This window comes from Ranitomeya variabilis, chromosome 1 (assembly GCF_051348905.1).
Source record: "Ranitomeya variabilis isolate aRanVar5 chromosome 1, aRanVar5.hap1, whole genome shotgun sequence".
NCBI classification, from domain to species: Eukaryota; Metazoa; Chordata; class Amphibia; order Anura; family Dendrobatidae; genus Ranitomeya; species Ranitomeya variabilis.
The window spans coordinates 231,408,761-231,423,098 of NC_135232.1; the positions used below are offsets into that span (position 1 = coordinate 231,408,761).

At 45.9% G+C, this 14,338-nt stretch overlaps 1 protein-coding gene across 3 annotated transcripts in view; it reads right to left on the reverse strand.

Moving 5' to 3' along the window:
- Positions 1 to 14,338, reverse strand: part of SCARB1 (scavenger receptor class B member 1) — a 137,897-nt gene that overhangs the window by 122,534 nt on the left and 1,025 nt on the right. The gene's annotated exons all lie outside the window — the stretch shown is intronic.

Consider the following 14,338-nt stretch of genomic DNA (forward strand, 5'->3'; position numbering starts at 1 on the left):
TTCATCGCTGGATCTCCCGCTGTCATCGTTGGATCGGTGTGTGTGACACCGATCCAACGATGCGTTCGCTTGTAACCAGGGTAAACATCAGGTTACTAAGCGCAGGGCCGCGCTTAGTAACCCAATGTTTACCCTGGTTACCATCGTAAATGTAAAAAAAAAAAAAAACAGTACATACTCACATTCCGGTGTCCGTCAGGTCCCTTGCCGTCTGCTTCCCGCACTGACTGACTGACTGCCGGCTGTAAAGTGAAAGCAGAGCACAGCGGTGATGTAACCGCTGTGCTCTGCCTTCACTTTACGGCCGGCAGTCAGTCAGTCAGTCAGTGCGGGAAGCAGATGGCAAGGGACCTGACGGACACCGGAATGTGAGTATGTACTGTTTGTTTTTTTTACATTTACGATGGTAACCAGGGTAAACATCGGGTTACTAAGCGCGGCCCTGCGCTTAGTAACCCGATGTTTACCCTGGTTACACGGGGACCTCGGCACCGTTGGTCGCTGGAGAGCTGTCTGTGTGACAGCTCCCCAGCGACCACACAACGACTTACCAACGATCACGGCCAGGTCGTATTTATGGTCGTGATCGTTGGTAAATCATTTTGTGTAAAGGTACCCTAACCCTCATCTGTAGAGCAGGACTGTAGATATAAACATCCCCATAACACTAACCAAATTAATAAACTGAGGGGTTGCCTAGAGTCTAATATATTAATACCCTGTATACTGCATTTAGGACTTTAGTGGCTCACAATATGCAACAGTGGTTCAATATATACTCAATTTACCGGGTAAGTGAAACCGTTATCTTATATAAATATTTAGCCAATACATTATTAACCCCTTTCTGACATCTGACATACTATCCCGTCGAGGTGGTGTGGGCCCGTATGACCACCGACGGGATAGTACGTCATACGCGATCGGCCGCGCTCACGGGCGGGAGCGCGGCCGAGTGTCAGCTGCATATCGCAGCTGACATCCGGCACTATGTGCCAGGAGCGGTCACGGACCGCCCCCGGCACATTAACCCCCGGCACACCGCGATCAAACATGATCGCGGTGTACCGGCGGTATAGAGAAGCATCGCGCAGGGAGGGGGCTCCCTGCGGGTTTCCCTGAGACCCCCGGAGCAACGCGATGTGATCGCGTTGCTCCGAGGGTCTCCTACCTCCCTCCTTGCCGCAGGTCCCGGATCCAAGATGGCCACGGCATCCGGGTCCTGCAGGGAGTGAGGTGGCTTACCGAGTGCCTGCTCAGAGCAGGCGCTGGTAAGCCTGCAGCCCTGCACAGCAGATCGTCGATCCGACAGAGTGCTGTGCACTCTGTCAGATCAATGATCTGTAATGTCCCCCCCTGGGACAAAGTAAAAAAGTTTAAAAAAAATTCCCCACATGTGTGTAAAAAAAAAAATAAAAAAATATCCTAAATAAAGAAAAAAAAAAAAAAAAAAAAAAAAAAAAAAATTATATATATATATATATATATATATATATATATATATATATATATATATATATATATTATTCCCATAAATACATTTCTTTAGCTAAATAAAATAAAAACAATAAAAGTACACATTTAGTATCGCCGCGTCCGTAACGACCCAACCTATAAAACTGCCCCACTAGTTAACCCCTTCAGTAAACATCGTAAGAAAAAAAAAAAAAAACGAGGCAAAAAACAACGCTTTATTATCATACCGCCGGACAAAAAGTGGAATAACACGCGATCAAAAAGACTGATATAAATAACCATGGTACCGCTGAAAACGTCATCTTGTCCCGCAAAAAACGAGCCGCCATACAGCATCATCAGCAAAAAAATAAAAAAGTTATAGTCCTGAGAATAAAGCGATACCAAAATAATTATTTTTTCTATAAAATAGTTTTTATCGTATAAAAGCGCCAAAACATAAAAAAAAAAAAGATATAAATGAGATATCGCTGTAATCGTACTGACCCGAAGAATAAAACTGCTTTATCAATTTTACCAAACGCGGAACAGTATAAACGCCTCCCCCAAAAGAAATTCATGAATAGCTGGTTTTTGATTACTCTGCCTAACAAAAATCGGAATAAAAAGCGATCAAAAAATGTCACGTGTCCGAAAATGTTACCCATAAAAACGTCAACTCGTCCCGCAAAAAACAAGATCTCACATGACTCTGTGGACTCAAATATGGAAAAATTACAGCGCTCAAAATGTGGTAACGCAAAAAATATTTTTTGCAATGAAAAGCGTCTTTCAGTGTGTGACGGCTGCCAATCATAAAAATCTGCTAAAAAACCCGCTATAAAAGTAAATCAAACCCCCCTTCATCACTCCCTTAGTTAGGGAAAAATAAAAAAATGTATTTATTTCCATTTTCCCATTAGGGTTAGGGTTAGAGCTAGGGTTAGGGTTTGGATTACATTTACGGTTGGGAATAGGGTTGGGTGTGTCTGGGTTAGAGGAGTGGTTAGGGTTACTGTTGGGATTAGGGTAAGGGGTGTGTTTGGATTAGGGTTTCAGTTATAATTGGGGGGTTTCCACTGTTTAGGCACATCAGGGGCTCTCCAAACGGGACATGGCATCCGATCTGAATTCCAGCCAATTCTGCGTTGAAAAAGGAAAACCGTGCTCCTTCCCTTCAGAGCTCTCCCGTGTGCCCAAACAGGGGTTTACCCCAACATATGGGGTATCAGCGTACTCAGGACAAATTGGACATCATCTTTTGGGGTCCAATTTCTCCTGCTACCCTTGGGAAAATACAAAACTAGGGGCCAAATAATAAGTTTTGTGGGAAAAAAAAGATTTTTTTATTTTCACGGCTCTGCGTTGTAAACTGTAGTGAAACACTTGGGGGTTCAAAGTTCTCACAACACATCTAGATAAGTTCCTTGGGGGGTCTAGTTTCCGATATGGGGTCACTTGTGGGGGGTTTGTACTGTTTGGGTACATCAGGGGCTCTGCAAATGCAACGTGACGCCTGCAGACCAATCCATTTAAGTCTGCATTCCAAATGGCACTCCTTCCCTTCCGAGCTGTCATGCGCCCAAACAGTGGTTCCCCCCCACATATGGGGTATCAGCGTACTTAGGACAAATTGGACAACAACGTTTGGGGTCCAATTTATCCTGATACCCTTGTGAAAATACAAAACTGGGGGCTAAAAATCATTTTTGTGAAAAAAAAAAATAATTTTTATTTTCACGGCTCTGCGTTATAAACTGTAGTGAAACACTTGGGGGTTCAAAGCTCTCAAAACACATCTAGATAAGTTCCTTAGGGGGTCTACTTTCCAAAATGGTGTCACTTGTGGGGGTTTTTAATGTTTAGGCACATCAGGGGCTCTCCAAACGCAACATGGCGTCCCATCTCAATTCCAGTCAATTTTGCATTGAAAAGTCAAATGGCGCTCCTTTCCTTCCGAGCTCTGCCATGCGCCCAAACAGTGGTTTACCCCCACATATGGGGTATCAGCGTACTCAGGACAAATTGTACAACAACTTTTGGGGTCTATTTTCTCCTGTTACCCTTGGTAAAATAAAACAAATTGGAGCTGAAATAAATTGTGTGAAAAAAAGTTAAATGTTTATTTTTATTTAAACATTCCAAAAATTCCTGTGAAACACCTGAAGGGTTAATAAACTTCTTGAAAGTGGTTTTGAGTACCTTGAGGGGTGCAGTTTTTAGAATGGTGTCACACTTGGGTATTTTCTATCATATAGACCCCTCAAAATGACTTCAAATGAGATGTGGTCCCTAAAAAAAAAAAAAAGATGGTGTTGTAAAAATGAGAAATTGCTGGTCAACTTTTAACCCTTATAACTCCGTCACAAAAAAATTTTGGTTCCAAAATTGTGCTGATGTAAAGTAGACATGTGGGAAATGTTACTTAAGTATTTTGTGTGACATATGTCTGTGATTTAAGGGCATAAAAATTCAAAGTTGGAAAATTGCGAAATTTTCAAAATTTTCGCCAAATATTCGTTTTTTTTCACAAATAAACGCAAGTTATATCGAAGAAATTTTACCACTATCATGAAGTACAATATGTCACGAGAAAACAGTGTCAGAATTGCCAAGATCCGTTGAAGCGTTCCAGCGTTATAACCTCATAAAGGGACAGTGGTCAGAATTGTAAAAATTGGCCCGGTCATTAACGTGCAAACCACCCTTGGGGGTGAAGGGGTTAAAAGTTATTTTAGTCACAATACTCTTCCCCCCCCCTTCTTTCATTATGATATATTATGACCCAGAATTATTTGTGTAGTACAGCTCTGCCATGTACAATCCCTGTTATTCTTCCTAGAAATGTAAGGCTACATTCACATTTGCGTTGCGTCGGGCGCAGCGACGCATGCGTCATGCGCCCCTATATTTAACATGGGGGGCGCATGGACATGCGTTGCACTTGCGTTTTGTGACGCATGCGTCACTGTGGTGCATGCGTCAGGGCGCAGAGGACGCAGCAAGTTGCAGTTTTTTCTGCGCCCAAAACCATGCAAAAGTGGACGCATGCGTCACAAAACGCTGCGTTGTGCATGCATTTACATTTGCGTTGTGCGTTGCGTCGCCGACGCTGCGGCGCACAACGCAAATGTGAACGTAGCCTAAGAATACAGTAGCAACTGGGTGTCAAGATCCTTTACACTGCACTGACTACAGTGAACGAGCATGCTCATATCACAATAACAGTGCAGTCTAAAGGCTGCCGATCACTACACTGTTGGGTGAAATGATCTTTTGGTTTGTACAAGAGTTAATAGTTTTCAGCAGTGCAACAACTTGTGTAAACAGGACCTATGCTACCAAGAACAATGGCAGCCTATTCACAATGAATGATCCATTACAGATCAGTCAGTGCACATCTGAAGTTCAGTCTATTAAACGGATAATGATGGGAAGAGATTTACAAAAATCAGTTGGTGTAAATATACTAGAAAAGACTGTCCCATCTATACCAACACTACCAGGCTGTAGGGACAAAAAAGCCGGATTACTCACCGGTAATGCTCTTTTAGTGAGTCCACGACAGCACCCCACTGGAGAGAGGGATCCGCCCCGCAGGAACAGGAAACCTATTGAGAAATAAAAGGGGGCGGTCCGCCTCTCCTCCTCAGTTTTGATTTCAGAGTACCCGGAGGACCGCCAGTATTAGGCAAATATCATTTATTTCATTCTTTAAACTTATTTGCTTAGGATTAAAAGGATTTTACTCAAATAATATGTATTATATTAATCTAGGGAGGGATGTAAGAGGGTGCTGTCGTGGACTCACTAAAAGAGCATTACCGGTGAGTAATCCGGCTTTTTACTCTTCGCCACGACAGCACCCCACTGGAGATCTTTCAGAGACCATCACCTAGGGAGGGGACCACCGTGCTGAGGACAGTCCTGCCAAAGTCTAGGTCAGAAGATGACGATAGGTCTAGCCTATAGTGGTTATAGAATGTAGAAGGATTTGACCAAGTTGCCGCCTTACATATAGTTTCAATTGGGACGTCTCCCCTCTCTGCCCAGGAGGATGCCATCGCTCTGGTAGAGTGTGCTGTTATGCCTTCCGGAGGGTTTTCTTTCCTCGCGGAATAAGCCAGTCTGATAGACTCTCTGATCCACCGGGATAAGGTGCTTTTTGTTACTCCATGACCCTTCTTGTGACCCTGGAAGGAAATAAACAGAGCCCTACTCTGTCGCCAGCTGCTAGTCCTTTCAATATATTCTAACACTACTCTTTTAACGTCTAGAGTGTGATATTTCTGTTCTTCAGGAGTGGAGGGATTACTGAAGAAAGTGGGCAAGATTATTTCTTGTGATCTATGGAATTTTTTTGCTACTTTGGGAAGGTAGGAAGGGTCTGGTTTAAGAATTAACTTATCCTGAAAAGTCAACAAAAAAGGTGGATCTACAGAGAGTGCTTGGATGTCACTGATTCTCCTAGCTGAAGTCAGTGCTACCAAGAGGGCCGTTTTTAGTGATAGACATTTAATGGGTATTGAGTCTATTGGCTCGAAAGGAGAGGCAGTTAGAGCTTGTAAAACTAAATTTAAATCCCAGGGTGGAATCCTAGGTATGTTACCTGGATTTATTCTCTCGCAGGCTGTAATAAATCTGGATACCCATCTATCCACCGCAATGTTATTGCCATAGAGGGCTCCTAATGCTGAAACATGAACTTTTAAGGTGTTTACAGTTAACCCTAGTTCTCTCCCTTTTTGAAGAAATTCCAGGATAGAATGTATCGGAATTTCTGATATGTTGGTAGATGTAGGGAATTGTAAAAATTTCTTCCATACTCTCGTATAAATTTTTGTGGTGGAAGGTTTTCTACTTTGGAGAAGTGTATCAATCAAACCCCCCGAGAATCCTCTCGATCATAGCATCTGCCTCTCAAATTCCAGGCCGTCAGGTGGAGATTGTCCACCTGAGGGTGGAAAAACGGACCCTGGAAGAGAAGGTTGGGTGTTGAGGGGAGGACCCAAGGATCTGAGACCGACATGGTCTGTAGCCATGAGAACCATGGTCTCTTGGGCCAGAATGGAGCTATCAGAATAATTCTCGCTCCTTCTCTGATTTTGCGTATGACTTGAGGTAGCAATATGATCGGAGGAAACGCGTACGCCAGTCTGAACTGCCAAGGGGCTTGGAGCGCGTCCAGAAGATCCGCAGGAGATAAGGAGGCGAATCTCCGGACTTTTCTGTTTCTTCTTGTGGCGAAGAGATCTATCTGAGGACGGCCCCAAAGAGATATTACATCCAGAAAAATTTGCTGGTTTAGGCACCACTCCCCTTGTCTCAAGGTGTGTCGACTTAAAGTCCGCCTGCTGATTGTTTGCTCCTCTTATGTGCAGTAAGGGATGTTAGGTGACTTTCTGCTAGATTCAAGATTTCTGTAGCAGAAGACATCAGAGTCTCTGATCGCGTGCCTCCTTGCTTGTTTAGATACGCCACCGTGGTGGTGTTGTCGGACAGGACTCGGACGTCTTTCCCTCGAAGCTGTGGGAGGAAATGATATAAGGCGTATTTTACAGCATTTAGTTTTTTAACATTAGAGGAGCTGCAGCTTTCCTCCATGTTCCATGACCCTTGACAATAATCATTCCCCATATGAGCGCCCCATCCATGAGGACTGGCATCAGTGGTTATGGTATGAGATGGCGTTATTACCCATGGAACCCCACTCAAATGGTTTGAGTCTAGCCACCACTCTAAGGAAGATAAAACCTCCTGAGAAGGTTATTTTTGCATTTAGGTGACCACATAACTGTCTATCCTCTTGTAAAATTTGATGTTGTAGCATTCGAGTATGGTGTTGAGCCCATCTCACTGCAGGTATACAAGAGACCCTAATAATGACATAGCTTGTCTTAGGCCGGTTTCACACGTCAGTGGCTCCGGTACGTGAGGTGACAGTTTCCTCCCGTACCGGAGACACTGACACACGTAGACCCATAAAAATCAATGCATCTGTTCAGATGTCATTGATTTTGTGCGGACCGTGTGCGGACAGTGTCTCCGTGTGCCAAACACGGAGACATGTCAGTGTTCGTGGGAGCGTACGGATTACACGGACCCAATAGAGTCAATGGGTCCGTGTAAAACACGGACCTCACACGGACATTCTCCGTCTGGGGTCCGTGTGGCGTGCCGGAGACAGCGCTACAGTAAGCGCTGTCCCCCCCACATGGTGCTGAAGCCGCCATTCATATGGTCCCTGTAGCAGCGTTTGCTACAGAGAAAATATGAATGATAGTGTTTAAAATAAAGATCCATGTGTCCGCCGACCTCCCACCCCCTGTGCGCCCCCCCGCTGGTCGGAAAATACTCACCCGGATCCCCCGTCGGCAGTCGCTCCTTCCTGGTCTGGCCGCGGCTTACTGTATGCGGTCACGTGGGGCCGCTCATTTACACTCATGAATATGTGGCTCCACCTCCAATAGGGGCGGAGCCGCCTATTCATGAGTGTAAATGAGCGGCCCCACGTGACCGCATACAGTAAGCCGCGGCCAGACCAGGAAGGAGCGACTGCCGACGGGGGATCCGGGTGAGTATTTTCTGACCAGCGGGGGGGGGGCGCACAGGGGGTGGGGGGGCGGCGGACACATGGATCTTTATTTTAAACACTATTCTTCATATTTTCCCTGCAGCAAACGTTGCTACAGGGAACATATGAATCGCAGCTTCAGCACCATGCAGAGTGGGTACCACACGCTCCGTGTGGTACCCACTCGCCATACGGGCGGCACACGTGTGCCGCAGGTATGGCCTCCGTGAGTTCCCAGGCACACGGACAACGGATAACTCCGGTACCGATTTATTCCGGTACCGGAATTATCTGGACGTGTGGGTCAGCCCTTAGGGATATCCGTGGATTTATTGCGGCTAGGACTTTGCGTCTGATCAGTAGAATCTTTACATGTGGCAGGAGACACTTTTGAGATATGGAGTCTAAATGGAACCCCAAGAATGCCTGACGGGAAAGTGGAGTGAGTCTGGATTTGTCGGTATTGATTATCCAGCCCAGGTCCTGTAGAGAGGAAATTGCGTGAGCTAAACGATCAGTGCATTGAGTAACTGAATTTCCTATTACCAAAAAGTCATCCAGATAGGGCACAATCAAGGTTTCCTTCTGGCGAAGGTAGGCCATCACCTCTAGCATAATCTTGGTGAAGATCCTCGGCGCTGTTGAGAGGCCGAAGGGCAAGGCCACATATTGGAAATGACGAACCTCGTTGTTGATTTTTACTGCCACCCTGAGGAATTTTTGGTACCTGTCATGAATAGGGAGATGATAGTAAGCATCCTTTAGATCAATGCCCCCCCATCATACAGTTTGGGAAGAGGAGCTTTATGGTGGACCTAATGGATTCCATTTTAAATGTACAGTTTTCAATGAATGAATTGAGTTTAAGGTTTATGATTGTCCTGAAAGAACCGTCGGGCTTAGAAATTAGGAATAGGGGAGAGTAGAATCCTCTACCCTCCTGCCCCACCGGAACTTGGACTAAGACCCGTTTTGATAATAGGGTTTGAATTTCAAGCTCTAGCGCCTGTTGCTGTATAGGCGAGCTGAGGGATGTTATAATATAAGACTCGTGGGGAACACGAGAGAATTTTAGTTTAATTCCATCTCGGATGATATTTAAAACCCACGAGCTAGATGTTATTTTTTCCCATTGAGTGGCGAAAAACTTCAGTCTGCCCCCAACTGGTATATTCCCAGTATTTGTTGTCTTTTGGGGGGTTGGGTCTTCTAAACATGGTACCTCTCTGCTTGTCGTCCTTAGCGGTCCATGTTGTAGACCTATCCGTTTGCCTTCTTTTGCCAAACGGTCTCCTTTTAAAGGCTCTCCTATAAAAGGGAATAGAAGAGTCAGGAAAAGCATTTTTCCTGTCTTGCTTTTTTTAGTATGTCGTCTAGAGTTTTGCCAAAGAGGAACTCACCCTCACATGGGATGGCGCATATCTTAGATTTTGATTGTGCATCGCCTTTCCAGCTTTTCATCCACAATGCACGCCTTGCGTTGTTTACCAGACCTGCAGATCTTGCCGCTAACCGAAAGGAGTCCGCGGATGCGTCTGCCATAAAGGCTGCTGCGCCTCGTATCAAGGGGATAGCTGCCCGTAATTTTTCTCTTGAGATCTTATTCTCAATTTGTTGGTCCAATTGATCGATCCATATGAGCATCGATCCGGCTGTGCAAGTGCTTGCTACTGCCGGCTTAAATATTCCTGTAGTCGCCTCCCAGGATCTTTTTAGGGAGGACTCGGCTTTGCGATCCAGAGGGTCAGAGAGCAGTCCCACATCTTCTACAGGTAAGGTTGATTGCTTCGAGGTAGAGGCTACGGCAGCGTCAACCTTAGGGACTTTAGTCCATGTAAGAAGCTCCTCGTCACTGAACGGCTATTTTCGTTTTGACGCTGAGGGTAGGAAGCTTCTCTGATCCTGCTTTTCCCACTCCCTTTTTATTAATGCTTTTACTGCTGGTATGACCGGAAAACATCTCCTTTTTCTCTCTGCCAAACCCGCAAACATTATGTCTTGCGTGGTTTGTGCACCTTTTGTTTCCTCACACCCCATAGTGTCTCGTATAGATTTCACTAAGTTGTCCACACTTTCCACCGGGAAACAAGAACGTCCCTCAATTTCAGACGATGAGGACGATGATGATGGTGGGGAATCGTCTGAACATACAGCCTGGTCACTATCTGAATCCGACGAGGGTGTTGGTCTTGTGGGTTTAGTTTTATGAGGTTTATCCTGGGACATAGCCCTCAACTCCTCCCTGATAATGGTACGCAAGTCCATAACGGACATTGCCGCTCCCTGTGTGGTTTCAGTTATGCAGTCCTTGCAGAGTTTTTTGGGGTATGAGTCGGGTAGGGGCTGGCTACATAAGGCGCATTCCCTATGTTTTGTTTTTTGTCGCTTTTTAACCTGACCCGTGGTGCGCTGACGAGAGAAGGAGGTAGAGAGAGAGAGAGGGGAGATAGCATTAGCTTAATAGGTAGAGTTTAGTCACACTCACCCAGTGAAGCTGATAATACCGGATCAGAAGCCCGTGATCCTGTCCTGGATCTATCCACCGAGCCGCTCTTGTGACCGGTGTCTGAAGATCCTTTGCTGGGACGATCCTTGGCGGGGGGTACTTGGTCTCCTGTTACAGGGTCCATGGCACCTGGGGATGACATCTTGCATCGCCAAATAATGGTGCTCGTTTGATTTATATAGGGCGTTTTGAGCGTCTTTTTTTTCTTTTGCGGCATTGCGCATGCGAAGGCCGCGCCTCCCCCCCGCCGCTGGCCGCAGCTTGGATGCTCCGGAAGTCCAAGGCTATACTTCCGGGCAAATCATTGGTGGTGGTGGTTGGCGCATGCGCAGTCCGGGATTTTCCTCGGACTTACTTCCGGAACGCTGCCTCACCTGACCAGCGAGGATTCCGGCGCTTGCTTCCGCCACCCATTTTTGGAAATGATGCCCGGCAGCCTCACCCGGACCAGGTCATCATCCGGGCTTCTTGTCAGACCGAGGAGGGAGCCGTCAAACGGATCTCCCCCCCGACGCTGCCTCTGGACTGCAGCCCCTGCCGTTCTTAAAGATACCGCACAGGCAGCGTGCATGCCCAGGTATTTCTCTTAATAGTAATCCTGTCGTTCCCGCAGGAACAGGAAACCTAAACTGAGGAGGAGAGGCGGACCGCCCCCTTTTATTTCTCAATAGGTTTCCTGTTCCTGCGGGGCGGATCCCTCTCTCCAGTGGGGTGCTGTCGTGGCGAAGAGTAAAAAGTTCATTCACAAAGTGAATAAGAACAGTTTTTTTTATTCTTCATAAATATTCTAGAACAAAAACAGGAACGGTCTTCAACCCATCTAAGCATTATCTGTACAGCTTCTAGCTCTGCAAGAAGAAGTTCCTATAGCAAGCCATATGGGTAATCAAGAAGACCACCCAATTAGGTTTTGAGGATGGCCCAAAGAGGTGGTAGCAAAACCAAATTCCGGCTTGGCACCAGCCATACTTGAGAGCAGCCAGCGCGCTAAAATAGCAGCTCAGATGTCCAAGAAAATTGGTTGAATCACAGAACACAATCCACGGATTAGCCGCAGGTCTCCTGACAGACTCGCCCGAGGATAGTCTATGGTCAGACAGTTTCTTGTATGTCTGAATGAGGCCTAAGGGACAGTGCTGGAACCTAGATTTGTGTTACACAAAAAAATAAATACATGATGAACACACCAAATTTAAACATTTGGACCACCAAGTCTCAAAGGAGACGTGGAAGTGACAAAAGTCTTAGAACTTTATGCATGTAGGTTTTCTTGCTGTGTGAGTCAATGACTGAACAAGCGTGATCATACACACACATCCATCTACCAACCCATCATTTACCCCCACCCACAAGACAGGTCAGTGGATTGATGTAACTGTCTGTATGCCATTATGCTCTGCGCTGCATGGTGCGGAATATTTTAGGTGCACAGAAGTTTGATGGACTTTGTTTTTTTCACTATAATCAGTCGGGAATTATAAAGTCACAGCAACATTTATCTGATGGTGAACACATTAATGGTAATAGAAGAACAGCGATAAGTGTCTGATATCCTGCAATAAGCATTTATACTCACTGATCAATGTACAAAGTAAGAGGAAAATTCAGACCACAAGGCCCGAGAGTGTACTCTTCCTTTAAACCATTTAACTAAGAGTACCGTCTCACAGTGGCACTTTGATCGCTACGACGGCACGATCCGTGACGTTCCAGCGATATCCATACGATATCGCTGTGTCTGACACGCAGCAGCGATCAGGGACCCTGCTGAGAATCGTACGTCGTAGCAGATCATTTGGAACTTTCTTTCGTCGCTGGATCTCCCGCTGTCATCGTTGGATCGGTGTGTGTGACACCGATCCAACGATGCGTTTGCTTGTAACCAGGGTAAACATCGGGTTACTAAGCGCAGGGCCGCGCTTAGTAACCCGATGTTTACCCTGGTTACCATCGTAAATGTAAAAAAAACAAAAAACTCACATTCCGGTGTCCGTCAGGTCCCTTGCCTGTTGTGAACTCTGTTTTCGGGCTCCCTCTTGTGGTCACAGGTGGTATTGCGTGAGTTTTATTTTTGGGCTCCCCCTGGTGGCTTTGTTTGTTATCTTGCGGGTCTGTGGCTGGATCAGCTGCCTCGTTATTCTCTAGGGAGGTTCCTATTTAGCTCTGCTTCACCTCCACTTGTTGCCGGCTGTCGATGTTTTCAGTGCTGTTCTGATTACTCCTGACTATCTTGGTTTTCTGTCTCTTCATGAGAAGCTAAGTTCTGTTTGATTATTTTTTGCTCATCTGTCTGCAATATGATTTCTGTTTATGATGAGTTTAGTCCAGCTTGCTAATATGTGATTTCTTGCTGCTGGTAAGCTCTGGGGTACAGAGTTGCTTTCCCCGCACTGTTAGTTGGTGCGGGGGCTCGAGCAATCTCTGCGTGGATATTTTGAATAGGGTTTTTCATTGACCGCACAGTTCTCTTCCTATTTTCTGCTATCTAGTGTTAGTGGGCCTCATTTGCTAAATCTATTTCATCTCTGCGTATGTGCTTTCCCCTTAACTCACCGTTAATATTTGTGGGGGGCTTTTCTATATCTTTGGGGGTCATTTCTCTGAGGCAAGTGAGGACATACTTGCGCTCTAGGAATAGTCAGTTTCTCAGGCCGTGAAGTCTAGGATTTCCAGGTAACGTTCCACGGCTACTTATAGTTGTTTGCGGATGGTATCAGGTTGCGGTCAATTCAGTTACCACTTTCCCAGAGCTAGTCGTCGGTTCAGTTTCTTAGCTAGTCAGATTTGCGATCCTTGCCACTAGGATCATAACACTTGCCGTCTGCTTCCCGCACTGACTGACTGCCGGCCGTAAAGTGAAAGAGCACAGCGGTTAAGTCACCGCTGTGCTCTGCTTTCACTTTACGGCCGGCAGTCAGTGCGGGAAGCAGATGGCAAGGGACCTGACGGACACCGGAATGTGAGTATGTACTGTTTGGTTTTTTTTACATTTACGATGGTAACCAGGGTAAACATCGGGTTACTAAGCGTGGCCCTGCGCTTAGTAACCCGATGTTTACCCTGGTTACCTGGGGACCTCTGCATCGTTGGTCGCTGGAGAGCTGTCGGTGTGACAGCTCCCCAGCGACCACACAACGACTTACCAACGATCACGGCCAGGTCGTATCGCTGGTCGTGATCGTTGGTAAATCGTTTTGTGTAACGGTACCCTAAGTATCCGATTGTATAAATTTGTTTGTCTTGCGGTATTCACTTTTTTGTGCCAAATCAACATCTAGCAAGCAGACCATAAATCTTAAGCAAAAAAATAAAGTAAATGCATCATTTGTATCACATGTTCTACTGAAGTGTCGTAAAATTTGCTTTAAAATTTTAGGCACACGGAAAAGATAAAATCACTCATGAGTTGGGGAGGCAAATTGCAAATGGATGAATCAGACAAAACATCTGGAAACACCCCAACCCTGCCCACTCTGGCAAACTAAAAAACCACAATGATAGGGACCGGTTGATTTGAGATAGGCGTTATACATGTCAGTCTTAATAAAGGGATGCAGTGGAGGAAGCTACGCCACGTCGTGTCAGGAATCAGACAAGCAGGCAATGCCAAGCCTCATCTTGCCCACGCTTCACTTACTTTCTTTGGCAGACCTTGCTGGGACCACAGCATGAAAACACCAAGGCTACTTTCCCACGACCCGGAAGTAGCAGCGCTTCGGACGCAGCATATTTTTACTGTGTTCCATGAATGAACGCAGGTAAATCCTCATGTGTTCACTGAACCGTGGGGGATTTACCGCATT